Source organism: Pan paniscus, chromosome X (genome assembly GCF_029289425.2).
Source record: "Pan paniscus chromosome X, NHGRI_mPanPan1-v2.0_pri, whole genome shotgun sequence".
Lineage (NCBI taxonomy): Eukaryota > Metazoa > Chordata > Mammalia > Primates > Hominidae > Pan > Pan paniscus.
This window is the reverse complement of record NC_073272.2, coordinates 75,520,355-75,532,802: the sequence shown is the minus strand read 5'-3', so window position 1 is coordinate 75,532,802 and position 12,448 is coordinate 75,520,355. Positions and strand designations below refer to the sequence as shown.

General features: G+C 39.2%; 1 pseudogene; it reads right to left on the bottom strand.

The window, feature by feature from the left end:
- Positions 1-265: 265 nt before the first annotated feature.
- Positions 266-861, bottom strand: LOC100984024 (GTP-binding protein SAR1a-like; annotated as a pseudogene).
- Positions 862-12,448: the final 11,587 nt, after the last annotated feature.

Here is a 12,448-nt window from a genome sequence, read left to right as displayed (position 1 = left end):
ACACAGCTTTACTCAGCAAATCCTGACAGCTTCCAAGTCCCAGGATACAAACTTGTACCAGCACATGGGGCAACATAACCTTTCAACAGTGTGGAAAAGAGCACATGTCACCACTAGGCAATGAGAGAGTTGACAGACACTCATGGCCTCTCAATAGCAGACATGGTTGGAGAGCTTTCCTCGTTCTTTTGGAAAAGTTCAGGAGGAAGCTGTGATTAGGATCAGTCCAGAGAAGCAAAACTCTTTTATTTTCAGTGCCCAGACATCAGTCAATATACTGGGAGAATCAGTGGAAACCCTCACCATAATCTTGCCTCTTGAGCACACTGCACACAAACACTTCTATGGGGCAAGCATTCAACTTCTTCAGGGTCACATTCCCCTTTCCTGTGGTTTGTCCATAAAGCCCAGATATCTCACAGAGTTTTTCTTCCTTTAGTTCATCTGTTCTGTCAATTTTGTTTCCCAAAATACGAATTGGCACATTGTATACTGTTTCATCAGTCATTAAAGCTTTAAGCTCAAATTTGAATTCCACGAGGCAAGAATGATCCACACAATCCACCAGAAAGAAAATCCCATTAATTGCTGGGAGATAATTTTTCCAAACCGATGTGCTTGCTCGTGCCCACCAAGATTAAAAGTTGTAAAAGTCATTCCAGCAATTGTTAGCTCTTGGGATGTCAGATGTAGTGCTGGAATGTGTTGGCCCAATCTGTCACCTTTGAGCATGTGAAGAAGAGTGGTTTTGCCTGCATTGTCCAAACCCATGAATACAAGTTTTCTATATTTCTTCTAGAGTCCTAGAAACTAGATCACAAAGCTGAAGCCATTGTAGATTCACTCAAAGATGAAAGACATTATTAATGCTTACACTGGCCTGAGGGGCTCCTCTGGCAGTAGCGTGTGGCTCAGACTCTCCCTCAGAGCACACGAACCAGCAGCACCTGGGACCACTAGCTACTCACTGGATGTACATCACAAACCTCCCCCAAGACTTTCTTATTGTGATTTTTATTTCTGGCATTGCCATATTATTCTTTCTTTTTTATTGTATAAATTTAAGGTGTTGTTTTGATATACATATACATCATGAAATAATTACTACAGTCTTATTAACATATCCATTTTATTTTTACAAGAGAATTATCTGCCTGAAAATATCAATTATGCCAAAGCTGGGAACTACTGTGTTAAATGCTGTAACAGTAAAAGTAGATGACAAGCAAGATTATATCTGTACTTTCAGCAAAAAATGAAAACTGTAAGAATGAATAAATAAAATGCTGTCCTGCACCTTGCAGGACATTTAGCCTCATCCTTGGCCCCTACCCACTAGATGCTAGTAAAACATCTCCCATTAAGGCAATGATAAATGTGTCCAGATATTGCCAAATATTTTCTGTGGGCAAAATTACCTGCTTTTGAGAACCAGTGATTACACATGTTAATTGCAGTTGTTTAAAATGTTTTAATGATAGTTCCAACAGCCATATGATATCTGAGTCTGCTTTAGAAAGATTCTTTGTCTCTTCAGATTGTGTTTATTTCATGTTTTTTGGCATGCCACATAATTTTGTTGTTGAAAGATGACCATTTATAAGATAGTACATATAATTTCATTTTAAAAATACACTTCAAGATTAGCATGATTTTCCTTCTGCTGGGCCTTTTGTGTGGGGGTTTGTGTTGATCTAATCAGGAGTTGGGCTAGGATTGAAATTTGCCTAGTTGCTATGGTTGCTATGGTTACCAGAGTTGGAATTTGTTGCTATGGTTATCAGAGTTTGATTTTGTTGTTGTCATGCGCATGAGATAATTCAAAATCCTCTAGTGATACTTTGTTTTTGTTTCTCTACTTGGCTTTGGATTTTTCTTTCGTTTTGCTTCCCATAGAGAGCTAGTCTCTTGCCATTTCTCCAGCTGTATTCCACTATAATATTTATTCAAAGTTTGTCAGCCTGATTAGGTAGAGGAAGAAAGGTGATCATTCTCTGATGTTCTTTTAAAACCTCAGTCTTAAGCAAGTATTTTGAACTTCGGTTTTAAGATATATTCTTCACAAGTATTACTATCCTTCCTCCAAATGGAGAAGCTTCCAGGAAGACGAGTATGGGTGCAGTTTTGGTGATGATCTCCATTCTTATTTATATTTTTATTTTATTTATTTATCTTTTATGAGACAGAGTTTCACTCTTGTTGCCCAGGCTAGAGTGCAATGGTGCAATCTCAGCTCACTGCAACCTCCACCTCCCAGGTTCAAGCAATTCTCCTGCCTCAGCCTCCTGAGTAGCTGGGATTACAGGCATGCGCCACCACATCCAGCTAATTTTGTACTTTTAGTAGAGATGGGGTTTCTCCATGTTGGTCAGGCTGGTGTCGAACTCCCGACCTCAGGTGATCCATCTGCCTTGGCCTCCCAAAGTGCTGGGATTACAGGCATGAGCCACCATAACTGGCCCAATTATTTCCATTCTTCTTACACAGGTGCAATGAAATTCTCCCAGTGCACTCCTGTGCAGATAAGGTATTTTCTTTAGTACAGATAGTAAAGATATATTAGTCTGGGTGGATTTTTGCAGTGGCTATTGTTCTTTTCCTCCAGCAAGAAATGAAAGAGTTTTCTTAGTATCTTCCTCAGTCTTCTGAATGGGATTCCTGGAGAAGTGGCCTAAAAAGTGATGGAAAACCACTTATGCCTGAAAACAGGATTTATTTTCTCATGCTACCCCACAATCAGCATTTAACAGTTGGCTAAATATTTCTAACAAAATATTTAACCTTCCTATATCTTATATGATATTCCGTGATATCTATTTTTAGTAGAAAATTATCCAGTTATGTTCCCTGCAGACACCTCTCTCCAGGTTTTAGGTTAGATGTCTGCATTTTGACATAACTTCTCCAATAGGTTCAAGAAAAGTTGCTAATTTCTATATCGTCTAGCATTTTTCTTACACAGATAAAAGTAATGCTCATCCTTCATCTCTATATCTTCTGGCGAGATCAGAAACTACAGTTAATAAATATTTAAACTGATTTAATTACAAGTACCTTATATGTTTACCTAATCAGCTCATTTATGAGATCCATCATTCCTTGGTGTAGATATATTTTTCCCTGGTATCAGTTTCCTTCTGCTTAAAAAAGTTCATTTAACATTTTTGTAATGTACATCTGCTGATGATGAATTCTTTTACCTTTTAAGATCTAAAAAAAAATTTGACCTTCATTTTTTGAAGGAAATGTTTTTGGTAAGTATACAATCTAGACTGAGTTTCTCTCTTTCAGTATTTGTATCAGTCAGGGTTCTCCAGAAAAACAGAACCAAGAGACTGACAGAGAGAGAGAGAAAGAGAGAGGGAGAGAGAGTGCAGGGGGGTAGAGAGAAAAAGAAAAGGAGCAATGGAGGGATAGAAGAAAAAAGGGAGGTAAAGAGGGAAAGGAAGAGAGCAGGGTGGGGTGTTGCCTCACCCAGGAAGCACAAGTGGTCAGGAAACTCCTTCCCCTAGTCAAGGGAAGGTGTGCGGGACTGTGCTGTGAGGAACTGTACATTACAGCACAAATATTACACGTTTCCCGCATACTTCACAACCCAAAGTCCAGGAGATTACCTTGGGTGCCTACACCATCAGGTCCCTGGGTTTCAAGCACAAAACTCGGTGGCCAACTTGCCAGACACTGAGCTAGTGGCAGGAGTTTTTCTTCATACCCCGGTGGCACCTGGAATGCCATCGAGACAGAACCATTCACTCTTCTGGAAAGATGGCTAAAGCCAGAGAGCCACTTGGTCTAGGTCAGTGGATCCCACCCCCACAGAGACCAGCAAGCTAATATCCACAGGCGTGAAATTCTCGTTGCCAGCAGAGCAGTCTGAAGTCAACTTGGGACACTCAAGTTTGGTTGAGGGGAGGGGCATCTGCCATTACTGAGGCTTGAGTAGGTGGTTTTCCCCTCACAGTGTAAACAAAGCTTCTGGGAAGTTCAAACTGGGCAGAGCCCACCACAGTTTGGCAAAGCTGCTGAAGCCACACTGCCTCTCAAGATCCCTCCTCTCCATGTAGGGCATGTCTGAAAGAAAGGCAGCAGCTTGAGTCAGGGACTTATTGCTAAAACTCCCAACTCCCTGGGATAGAGCACCTGGGGGAAGGGGCAGCTGTGGGCACAGCTTCAGCATTCTTAAACATTCCTGCCTTCCAGCTCTGATGAGAGCAACAGATCTCTCAGCAGAGCACTCAAGCTCTGCTAAGGGACAGACTGCCTCCTCAAATGGGTCCCTGACCCCCGTGCCTCCTGACTGGGAGACACCTCCCAGCAGGGGTTGACAGACACCTCATACAGGACAGCTCCAGCTGGCATCTGGCAGGTACCCTCTGGGATGAAGCTTCCAGAGAAAAGAATAGGTAGTGATCTTTGTCAATCTGCAGCCTCTGGTGGTGATACCCAGGCAAACAGAGTCTGGAGTGGACCTCCAGCAAATTCCAGCAGACCTGCAGCAGAGGGATCTGACTGTTAGGAGAAAAACTAACAAACAGGAAGGAAAAACATCAACATCAACAAAAAGGACATCCACAGAAAAACCCCATCTGAAGGTCACCAATATCAAAAACCATAGGTAGATAAATCCACACAGATGAGAAAAAAAAAAAACAGTGTAAAAAGACTGAAAATTCCAAAAAACAGAAAGGCTCTTCTGCTCCAAAGAATCACAACTCCTTGCCAGCAAGGGAACAAAACTGGACAGAGAATGAGTTTGATGAATTGGCAGAAGTAGGCTTCAGAAGGTGGGTAATAACAAACTCCTCTGAGCTCAAGGAGCATCTTCTAACCTACTGCAAGAAAGCTAAGAACCTTGAAAGAAGGTTAGAAAAATTGCTAACTAAAACAACCAGTGTAGAGAACATAAATGACCTGATGGAGCTGAAAAACACAGCATGAGAACTTCGTCAAGTATACACAAGTATCAATAGCCAAATCAATCAGGTGGAAAAAAGGACATCAGATATTGAAGATCAACTTAATGAAATAAAGCGTGAAGACACGATTAGAGAAAAAAAGAATGAAAATGTACAAACAAAGCCTCCAAGAAATATGGGACTATGTGAAAAGACCAAACCTACATTTGACTGGTGTACCTGAAAGTGACGGGGAGAATAAAACCAAGTTGGAAAACACTCTTCAGGACATTATCCAGGAGAACGTCCCAAACCTAGCCAGATATGTCAACATTCAAATTCAGGAAATACAGAGAACACCACAAATATATTCCTCGAGAAGAGTAACCCCAAGACACATAATCATCAGACTCACCAAGGTTGAAATGAAGGAAAAAAGGGCAGCCAGAGAGAAGGGTCGGATTACCCATAAAGGGAAGCCCATCAGGTGAACAGCAGATCTCTCTGCAGAAGCCCTACAAGCTAGAAGAGAGTGGGGGTCAAAATTCAACATTCTCTAAGAAAAGAATTTTCAACCCAGAAATTCCTATTCAGCCAAACTGGCTTCATAATTGAAGGAGAAAGAAAATCCCTTACAGAGAAGCAAATGCTGAGAGATTTTGTCACCTCCAGGCCTGCCTGCAGGAGCTCCTAAAGAAAGCACTAAATATGAAAAGGAAAAACTGGTACCAGCCACTGCAAAAACATACCAAATTGTAAAGATCATCAACACTATGAAGAAACTGCATCAACTAACGAGCAAAATAACCAGCTAGCATCATGACGAAAGGATCAAATACACACATGACAATATTAACCTTAAATATAAATGGACTAAATGCCCCAACTAAAAGACACAGACTGGCAAATTGGATAGAGTCAAGACCCATCCATGTGCTGTATTCAGGAGACCAATCCCATGTGCAAAGACACACACAGACTCAAAATAAAGAAATGGAGGAATACTTACCAAGCAGTTAGAAAGCAAAAAAAAGCAGGGGTTGCAATCCTAGTCTCTGATAAAAAAGACTTTAAATAACAAAGATCAAAAAAGACAAAGAAGGGCATTACATAATGGTAAAGGGATCAACACAACAAGAAGAGCTAACTATCCTAAATATACATGCACCCAATACAGAAGCATCCAGATTCATAAAGCATGTTCTTAGAGACTTACAAAGAGACTCAGACTGCCACCCAATAATAGTGGGAGATTTTAACACCACGCTGTCAATATTAGACAGATGAACAAGACAAAATTATCAAGGATATTCAGGACTTGAAAACAGCTTTTGACCAAGCAAACATAATAGACATCTACAAAATTCTCCACCCCAAATCAACAGAATATACATTCTTCTCAGCACCACATCACACTTATTCTAAAATTGACCACATAATTGGAAGTAAAACACTCCTCAGTCAATGGAAAAGAATGGAAATAATAACAAATAGTCTCTCGGACCACACTGCAATTAAACTAGAACTCAGGATTAACAAGGTCACCCAAAACCACACAACTACATGGAAACTGAACAACCTGCTCTTGCATGACAACTGGGTAAATAACAAAATGAAGGCAGAAATAAATAAGTTCTTTGAAACCAATGAGAACAAAGACACAACGTATCAGAATTTTTGGGACACAACTAAAGCAGTGTCTAGAGGGTAATTTATAGCACTAAATACCCACAGAAAAAAGTGGGAAAGATCTAAAATCGACACCCTACATCACAATTAAAAGAACTAGAGAAGCAAGAGCAAACAAATTCAAAAGCTTGCAGAAGACAAGAAATAACTAAGATCAGAGCAGAATTGAAGGAGATAGAGACAAGAAAAAGTCTTAAAAAAATCAATGAATCCAGGAGCTCATTTTTTGAAAATGTTAACAAAATAGATAGGCAGTTAGCCAGACTAATAAAGAAGAAAAGAGGGAGAATCAAATAGAAACAATAAACAATGATAAAAAGGATATTACCACTGATCCCACAGAAATGCAAACTACCATCAGAGAATATTATAAACACCTCTATGCAAATAAACTAGAAAATCTAGAAGAAATGAATAAATTCCTCGACACATACACCCTCCCAAGACTAAACCAGGAAGATGTCAAATCCCTGAATAGACCAATAACACGTTCTGAAATTGAGGAAGTAATTAATAGCCTATCAAACAAAAAAAGCCCAAGACCAGACAAATTCACAGCCGAATTCTACCAAAGGTACAAAGAGGAGCTGGTACCATTGTTCTGAAACTATTTTAAACAACAAAAAAAGAGGGACTGCTCCCTAACTCATTTTATGAGGCCAGCATCATCCTGATAACAAAACTTGGCAGAGACACAACAAAAAAAGAAAATGTCAGGCCAATATCCTTGATGAACATTGATGCAAAAATCTTCAATAAAATACTGGCAAACTGAATCCAGCAGCACATCAAAAAGCTTGTCCACCACTATCAAGTTGGCATCATCCCTGGGATGCAAGGCTGGTGCAACATATGCAAATCAATACATGTAATCCATCACATAAACAGAACCACTAACAAAAACCATATGATTATCTCAATACACACAGAGAAGGCCTTCAGTACAATTCAACAGCCCTTCTAAAGACTCTCGATAAACTAGGTATTTATAGAACATATCTCAAAATAATAAGAGCTATTTATGATGAACCCACAGCAAATATAATACTGAATGGGCAAAAGCTAGAAGCATTCCTTTTAAAAAGTGACGCAAGACAAGGATGCCCTCTCTCACCACTCCTATTCAACATAGTGTTGGAAGTTCTGGCCAGGGCAATCAGACGAGAAAAAGAAATAAAGAATATTCAAATAGGAAGAGAGGAAGTCAAATTGTCTCTGTTTGCAAATGATATGACTGCATGTTTAGAAAACCCCATCGTCTCAGTCCCCAAACTCCTTAAGCTGCTAAGCAACTTCAGCAACGTCTCAGGATACAAAATCAATGTGCAAAACTCACAGGCATTCCTATACACCAATAACAGAAAAACAGAGAGTCAAATCATGAGTGAACTTTCATTCACAATTGCTACAAATACAATTAAATACCTAGGAATACAACTTATAAAGGATGTGAAGGACCTCTTCAAGGAGAACTACAAACAACTGCACAAGGAAATAAGAGAAAACACAAACAAATAGAAAAACATTTTATGCTCATAGATAGGAAGAATCAATATTGTGAAAATGGCCATACTGCCTAAAGCAATTTATAGATCCAATGCTATTCCCATTGAGCTACCATTGACTTTCTTCACAGAATTGGGAAAAACTACTTTAAATTTCATATGGAACCAAAAAAGACCTCGTATAGCCAAGACAATCCTAAGCAAAAAGTACAAAACTTGAGGCATCGTGCTACCTGATTTCAAACTATATTACAGGGCTACAGTAACAAAAACAGGATGGTACTGCTACCAAAACAGATATATAGACCAAGGGAATAAAACAGAGGCCTCTGAAATAATGTCGGACATTTACAACCATCTGATCTTTGACAAACCTGACAAAAAATAAAAAGCAATGGCAAAAGGATCTCCTATTTAATATATGGTGCTGGGAGAACTGGCTAGCCATATGCAGAAAACTGAAACTGGACCCCTTCCTTACACCTTATACAAAAATTAACTCAAGATTGATTAAAGACTTAAATGTAATACCTAAACCCATAGAAGAAAACCTAGGCAATACTATTCAGGACAGAGGCATGGGCAAAGACTTCATAAGTAAGACACCAAAAGCAATGGCAATGGAAGCCAAAATTGACAAATGGGATCTAATTACACTAAAGAGCTTCTGCACAGCAAAAGAAACTATCATCAGAGTGAACAGGCAATCTACAGAATGGGGAAAATATTTTGCAATCTATCCATCTGTCAAAGGGCTAATATCCAGAACCTACAAAGAACTTAAACAAATTTACAAGAGAAAAACAACCCAATCAAAAAGTGGGCAAAGAATATGAACAGACGTTTCTTAAAAGAAGACATTTATATGGCCAACAAATATATGACAAAAAGCTCATCATCACTGGTCATTAGAGAAATGCAAATCAAAACCACAATGAGATACCGTCCCATGCCAGTTAGAATGGTGATCATTAAAAGTCATGAAACAACAGATGCTGGAGTGGATATGGAGAAGTAGGAACGCTTTTACACTGTTGGTGGGATTATAAATTTGTTCAACCATTGTAGAAGACAGTGTGGTGGTTCCTCAAGGATCTAGAACCAGAAATACAATTTGACCCAGCAATCCCATTACTGGGTATATACCCAAAGGATTATAAATCATTCTACTGTAAAGACACATGCACACATATGTTTATTGCAGCACTATTGACAACAGCAAATATTTGGAACCAACCCAAATGCCCATCAATGATCAAATGGATAAAGAAAGTGTGGCCCATATACACCATGGAATACTATACAGCCATAAAAATGGATGAGTTTAGGTCCTTTTCAGGGACGAGGATGAAGCTGGAAACCATCATTCTCAGCAAACTAAGACAGGAACAGAAAACCAAATACCGCATGTTCTCACTAATAAGTGGGAGTTGAACAATGAGAACATATGGACACAAGGAGGGGAAGATCACACACTGGGGTCTGTTGCGGGGTGGGGGGCTAGGGAGTGGATAACATTAGGAGAAATACCTAATGTAGATGATGGGTTGATGGGTGCAGCAAACCACCGTGGCACCTGTATACCTATGTAACAAACCTGCACGTTCTGCACATGTATCCCAGAACTTAAAGTATAATTTAAAAAAGTTGAAATAAAAAGGAAAGATGTTTGCTCACATGATTGGGGATGCTGGCAAGTACAAAATCTGTAGAGTAGGATAGCAGGCTGGAATCCCATAGAAGAGCTAATGTTGCAAATTTCGTCAAGGGTTAGTCAGGCTGGAAACCAAGGGAAGGGTCATTGTTACCGTTTAAGTCCAAAGGCAATCTGTTGGCACAATTTATTCTGGCTGGGGGAGGTCAGTCATTGTTCTGTAAAGGCACTCAGTTGATTGGAGGAGGTACAGCACGGTATGGAAGGCAAACTTCTTCGTTCAAAGTTTACTAATTTAAATCTTAATATTACCCTCACTGAAACACCTAGAATAATGTTTAACCAATTGTCTTGGCATCATGGCCCAGCCAAGTTAACACATAAAATTAACCATCAAAATCTTTTAAAAATATTGATGCATGATCTTCTTGTTTGCATTGTTTCCAATGACAAATCTACTGTCATCCTCGAATTTGTTCTTCTAAATGTAACAGGTATTTTTGTCTGGATGCTATTAAGATTTTTTTTCCACTTGTTTTGAAAAATATGATTAAGGCATGCCTTAATATATTGTTCTTTATGTTCCTTGTACTTAGGGTTTATTGAGATTCTTGTGTCTATTTTCATCTAATTTGGAAAATTTTGGCAATTATTCTTCAAATTTTTTTCCATTTCCTTCTCTATTTCTTCTTGAATTCCAGTTGCATGTGTGTTAGCCCTACTAGAGATGTCCTTCAGCTTATTGGTGCTTTGTTATTATTTTTTTTACTATACTTTCTGTTTAATTTTGGATAGTTTACAGTGGTTTATCATCAACTTCACTTATCTTTTCTTCTGAAATATATACTCTGCTATTAATTCCATACAATGTATTTTTCATTTTGTTCATTGTAGTTTTCATCTTTAGAAGTTTGAATTGGGTTGTTTCTATAATTTTCTTTAGCGCTACTTAACATTTTTAACATATACAATATGAGCCTTTCGATCTTTCATGCTAGTCCAAGCCACTATTCTTGTTAGTGGTCTCCAGGCATCCAGAGTATTACAGATCTCATCAGCACTCTGAAACAAGTGGAAAAGAAGCTAATCCCTTGGGTAGTTCCTGAAGTTGGAACTCTGAGGGAGAAACTAAAAGCTGAAGCTTATTATTCACTTGCTCTACACTTGAGCCAGAGAGACAAGCTTTGGTGGGTGCCCAGGTGCTAATTCAAACTGCTATTTTGTTCTCAGTAGCCCGCAGGTCACTATAGTTTGGCAAACTTTAACAGCTCTCTATACATGGAAGATAAGCCAGTTCCTAAAGTAGCAATCAGAGAAGTTGGGATGTTAGATGTGCAAACTACCTCCTTTGCTCCTTAGGGAGAAGATGGGATTTCCGGATTCCCTTCTGATCATCCAGTGCTATGCCAGGATAAGGATTTTGGCAAAATGGTGTCACTGCCTTTTTTTTAAACTAGTTTTGATATTGCTGATTTTGCACTTTCCTGGGATGCAGGAGCCTCTTAGCTAGTTTCTAGATTTCTCACAAAGAACTGATCCATGTGTCTTTGTTGAAATGGTGTCTATGGGGTGAAGGAGAATTCAGGGTTTTCTATTCTACCATCCTGGTAGTGGTCTTAGATGTTAGACTTTTTTTTATTCCCATATTCTTGAGATTTTCTCTATGATGTGATTAAGTTAAACAGAAATAGTTTTTGAGCCTTTTTGGTTCCATTTTTGTAATCAGGGAGTAGAGCAGTATTTAGTCTACAGATAATTATTCCCCAGTATTGAAACCAGACCTTTCTCAGTACCTTATCAGTATCCTATGTATGTGATTTTCTAGTCTAAATGATTGGAAGAGGCACTACTTACGAGTGAGTTCTGGGTCTTCCTCCCTCAGCTTCTTCCATGTAGTTCTTTCTCCTGTTTGGGTGCTTTTCTCACATTCAAGCATTAATCAGTAACCTGCTGCAAGTTTGAGTGGCAGTCTTTGTTAATACTCTCCCTCTCTCTAACGAGCTCTCTTTTCTCCTTTAAGTTTAGACTCTAGTTGCTGTGGTTTTCTTCAACTCTCGGCTTTATTTCCTCAACTCTGGGAGCCTATGGCTCCCTTTCCTGCACTGAGTTCTGGAGACTATCACGTAAGTAATCTGATGCAATTACAAGACTCATCTTGTTTGCACCATGATTCTCAGATATCACTGTCCTTCACTGCCTGATTTTTTGAACTGCTGCTTCATATATTTTGTCTTTTAAAAAATTGTTTCAGGTAGAAAGACAAAGCTGCTCCCTGATATTCCATTTTGCACAGAAACACAAGTCTTCTTATAAATGGATTCTTTGTGTATATTAGAATCAAATATAAACCAGTTTAGACAGCTGGATCTTCCCACACTGACAGCTCAGAGGAGGTAACAAATCCACCCCAATCTGCCAACAGAAGCAGTACCTGCAGAACAGGTGGAAAGGGGTACAACCCATCCTTCAGTCAGCAGCAGTGAGACAATCCAACTGTGATATTCAAAATAATCAAACCTAGCACTTTCTCTAACTATGGCCACTGGCAGCTGTGAGCAATCTTTCTACAGAATTGGCAACAGAGCAATAAGGACTGTGAACATAACCCATGTGTCAAATAGCAGGCAGGCTTCTCTAAAGCCAGTGGTGCCCAGTGTCTCACAAATTTCCACTCAGTGGCAGATAGCCACTTAGGCCCAGAAGCT